Source organism: Ornithodoros turicata, unplaced genomic scaffold (assembly GCF_037126465.1).
Source record: "Ornithodoros turicata isolate Travis unplaced genomic scaffold, ASM3712646v1 ctg00001400.1, whole genome shotgun sequence".
Lineage (NCBI taxonomy): Eukaryota > Metazoa > Arthropoda > Arachnida > Ixodida > Argasidae > Ornithodoros > Ornithodoros turicata.
This window is the reverse complement of record NW_026999587.1, coordinates 1-4,997: the sequence shown is the minus strand read 5'-3', so window position 1 is coordinate 4,997 and position 4,997 is coordinate 1. Positions and strand designations below refer to the sequence as shown.

At 43.0% G+C, this 4,997-nt stretch overlaps 1 long non-coding RNA gene across 1 annotated transcript; it reads right to left on the bottom strand.

The window, feature by feature from the left end:
* Positions 1-256: 256 nt before the first annotated feature.
* Positions 257-1,834, bottom strand: LOC135376940 (uncharacterized). Its single transcript, XR_010417917.1, has 3 exons — positions 1,721-1,834; positions 1,051-1,194; positions 257-375 (listed from the first exon to the last, which is right to left on the bottom strand). It is a non-coding gene; the product is annotated as an uncharacterized LOC135376940 (long non-coding RNA).
* Positions 1,835-4,997: the final 3,163 nt, after the last annotated feature.

Here is a 4,997-nt window from a genome sequence, read left to right as displayed (position 1 = left end):
TATTTATTTTTTTCATTTTGACACTCCTAATGCTAATGCATTAAAAACATTAGGAGAAATGGGAAGGCAGGATCGGGGGGGGGGGGGGCGCTTTACGTTTCGACGGCACTGATCGGATAATCGCATACGCGGTAAAACTTACCAAGATAGACTGGATGTATGAGATTAATAGGATTACAACAATGACGACGATGCGCTCTTGTACCTACAAATTTCTCATATCAATGGAGATGCACTTATTTTATTTCTGTTGCGCTCTCCCATCACAGCTATATGTGTCTGATCACTGGAGAGAATAGTTGGACGAAGCTATGTTGCCTTGCAATGTGTCCAACATCGATGTAAGTACCAAGTCAGGTAACAGTCCTCTTGAGACTGGAGAACAAAATTGATAGCCTTTAACTCAGTCGTACGCAGCTTCCTATAAATTGTCGAAGAGTTGCGAAAGAAAATATCGCTGGTTACTAAGATTTGCAATCGTGTATTCTAAGGGTTCTTCGTTTTCGGGTTTTATGATTTTTCAAATTCGGGAGGGAAAAATCCGGTGCTATTTACATACGAGAATTCGGGGAGAAATCGGGTGCTATGATCTCTGTTTGATATGTCATCGGGGAATTTTCGGGTGAAACGAAAGGCATATGAAACAAGCCACTGCTGGGACGAGAAACAAGAATCTTTATCTTTCCGCTCGGAACTAGGGCAGTGAATGACAGTGGTATTCAAACACTTGCCCGAGCTCCACAAAAGCTCGTCTTTGACTCCCACAGGAGGGCATCATAAAAGGAGGACAAAGAGGTTGTCACAAATAGCTCTCTTTGCTGATATTATGATTCACTTTTCGGAAGGTTTACCGCGAACCAGTTGAAGGACGGCGAGGATTTCGGGTAGATGTCGGGTTTCAACCGAATTCTTGAAAATTTGTTCGGGGAGAGGGGGACTATAATGAAAAATCGGGTTTAACTCGAAAACAAAATCCCTATCTATTCTCTCTCAAAACAAGGCATTGAATGTAGCAACGGGTCGCAATAGACAAAAGTAAGTCTGACTTACCTGTTGATCATTCCCGCTGTCGTGAACTGGTGCAGATGAATTCATCAACTGGTCCAGAAGGAAGGAAATCAAAGAAGCCGAGATGACGTCCTCCATTTACAAGTAGGTGTGGAACGTTGCAGTGGATGTCGCTCTCCGAGATCCCTAGGGGAAAACATCCTTATATGTTCGGTTTCTTTGCTAGACGCCAAATTGCATCACTTCAAAGGAATGCATCCGTCTTGACCAAATTGAAACTCTAAGAGAAGCGTATTCCTGTACCCGTATCGACTTTGAAATACGTCTGTGCGAACGTGTTGTAGGTGTTGGAGCGCAAACAGCCCTACACTTCATATGCAGGAGAGGGCAGCAAAAGCAGACTACAATTAGACGTAACATAAACAATACATATTTTACACGTCATTAAGACAAGGAGAGAAACCATAAGCCGTGCTCAGCAATTTGGTCTAAATTTTTAGTGAGTATAGTTTTCTTTTCGTGGCTGAGTGCTTTAAAAGCACGCTTATCACAGACTGTTTGTGCGCACGTGCATTTATGTGCATTCAGTTGCCCGATATATACACAAAGAGGCGCTATCAATTGCAAGGTTAACACGAAAGCATTTACACGAAAATTGCAGTTACACACATAATAAAAACACAATAATGAAGGGCAGATAGAAGTGACTTACTACTTTAAACAACTCCATTTTTCTTTAATAGTATGAAGTAAACACTGGCTTGCACAACAAGTTGTAAAAAGAAAAGCGTGAACGTTTCGACACCTATTCGGGCGTCATCACCAGCACAGGAAAATGAAACGGGGGTTTAAAACGGGAATCCTTTTAGACCCTGATAACAGACTTGTAAGGGCCCCTTGTGACTGTTACAGGCATTTATCTCGCCACGAATGTGCCAAGGTTCAAGGAATTTTCTTACCCCCCATCTGTGCTGAAAAGTCAAGGTTGTCGCGTTGTCAAAATTGAAAGAATGTCCTGTTCTTAACAGGGGGGTGATCGACAAGTTCGGTGCGTTGATTCTTTGCTGGTGGTTTTGTCAATTGTGCCTTGTGCTCCTTCATTCTGGTGACCTTCTTCCTCGCAGTTTCCCCTACATAGCACGTGTCGCATTGTTGACATTCCAGTTTGTATACAACCCCTGCTTTGTACATGTGGGGCACAGAGTCCTTGGGATGGCACAGAATGTTTCGTAATGTTTGACGGGGCTTGAAAGTGGTTACAATACCAAGTGGCTTTAAAAGCCTTCGTACCGACTCTGATAGGCCACGTACATAGGGAATGCATACAATATTGTCGGGGGCAGGTCGGTTATCTGAGACGGAACACATTTTAGAGACAGTGTCTGTGATGAAACGCTCGGGTCTCTAAAATGTGTGACACGGTTTCTAAAATGTGTTCCGTCTCAGCCCCTACAGAGGATGTCCCGTAGAACTCAATTGCAAAAAACATCTATACTACTCTCTATCCTTATAAAAAATGCTGGTCAGTTTTTAATGACGCACCCCGTATACATACATACCTATATATATATATATATATATATATATATATATATATGTATTCAATAAAGACCAGAAGTGGAGACGGTGCTTCTACAGGATAAGTAATAAAAGGGGGACTTTATTAAAAACTAAGAGACGTTTCGACAGCAGCGCTGTCTTCAACAGGAATGGGATACTATGGTGACGCAAAACAATTGCAAAGAATGAGAGGGGAATATGTACAAGGAGAGAGGGCAGCACACGTGCTTTGTCAAACAAAGGTAAAGGGGTACAATGAATCATAGGCAGTCAAGTTCTTCGCCGGAGGGCAATGATTTCCTGGGGTGACCAACCGGGGAGTCTGAAAGAGATACAAAAGAGTGTATGTATTCTGAGAGAATTAGGAATTTAGGTTGCGAACTGTTGAGAGGACGCCGGGGTCCTCGTTGATCTGGCTTTTAAATTTGTAGATCAGGAACGATTCTCTTTGTTCTCTAAGGCGTTGGGATGGAAAACCCGATTGCAGAACGAAAATGGCTATGTCGTTAATTGAGTGGCCGGGTTTACTAAAATGTCGAGACACTGGCAGATTAGGTTTCTTTGATACGTCGGACCTGTGGTTGTTGAATCGGATTCGGAAGGATGTAGCTGTTTGACCGATATATTGGGCCTTGCACTCATTACATTGAAGGAGATAAACGACGTTAGAAGAGTTGCAGTTAAATAGACCATTAATTTTTGTGCGATAGTTAGAATTTGTGCTTTCTACTCTGGTAGCAGTTTGCATTAATTTACAGATCTGGCATCTGCGTCCGTTGCATGGTTGACAACCGTTGTGTTCCGAGGACTTGTTTAACTTGGCGTTCACAAGTCTGTCTTGGATGTTCCTTGCTCGACGATAAGTAACGCGGGGTGGTTCCGGAAACACCTGACTCATGCGATCAGATTGGGTGAGGATTGCATAGTGCCGTTTAAGTATGCGGTTTACGTCCGGGGCATAACCGTTGAAGCTAATAGTGAGGTTTACCGAAGAATTCTTATCGGTTCGGGGCTGTGTTTGGAATAGGTTCTCTCGATCGGTTGATCTAGCTCTGGCTATGGCATCTTTTACGACCTGATTAGGATATTTTCTATCTGCGAAAGTTTCTTCAAGGCTCTCAAGATGATTGTCTAGTTCATCATCGTTAGAACATATTCTCCGGTAACGCAGCGCTTGACTATAAGGGATAGCTAGCTTAGTGTGCCTGGGGTGGCAACTCTGGAACGATAGATATTGTTGGGAGTCGGTAGGCTTGCGATACAGACTGGTGGTTATGATTCCATTATGTAGTTTAACTTCCACATCCAGAAAATTAACAGCTTAGGAGGAGTAATTGAATGTAAATTCAGTACTGGGATGTACTTGGTTAAAGTCGTTAACAAACAACTGAAGGTCGCATTCGGAGTGGGGCCAAATAATGAATATATCATCTAGGAATCGCTTATATAGGAGTGGCTTCAGTGCACAATTTCTGAGGAACGGTTCTTCCAAGGATGCCATGAAGATATTTGCATAGTTCGGGGCCATTTTTGTTCCCATTGCTGTACCGTTGACCTGTATGTAGTGTTTGTCGTCGAATTCAAAGTTATTGCATGTTAGGATCAGATTCAGGAGCTCCGTGAGGACAGACGTATCATAACCCTGATCGGGTTGATTCTTAAGGAATTCTTAGGAACATCCAAGACAGACTTGTGAACGCCAAGTTAAACAAGTCCTCGGAACACAACGGTTGTCAACCATGCAACGGACGCAGATGCCAGATCTGTAAATTAATGCAAACTGCTACCAGAGTAGAAAGCACAAATTCTAACTATCGCACAAAAATTAATGGTCTATTTAACTGCAACTCTTCTAACGTCGTTTATCTCCTTCAATGTAATGAGTGCAAGGCCCAATATATCGGTCAAACAGCTACATCCTTCCGAATCCGATTCAACAACCACAGGTCCGACGTATCAAAGAAACCTAATCTGCCAGTGTCTCGACATTTTAGTAAACCCGGCCACTCAATTAACGACATAGCCATTTTCGTTCTGCAATCGGGTTTTCCATCCCAACGCCTTAGAGAACAAAGAGAATCGTTCCTGATCTACAAATTTAAAAGCCAGATCAACGAGGACCCCGGCGTCCTCTCAACAGTTCGCAACCTAAATTCCTAATTCTCTCAGAATACATACACTCTTTTGTATCTCTTTCAGACTCCCCGGTTGGTCACCCCAGGAAATCATTGCCCTCCGGCGAAGAACTTGACTGCCTATGATTCATTGTACCCCTTTACCTTTGTTTGACAAAGCACGTGTGCTGCCCTCTCTCCTTGTACATATTCCCCTCTCATTCTTTGCAATTGTTTTGCGTCACCATAGTATCCCATTCCTGTTGAAGACAGCGCTGCTGTCGAAACGTCTCTTAGTTTTTAATAAAGTCCCCC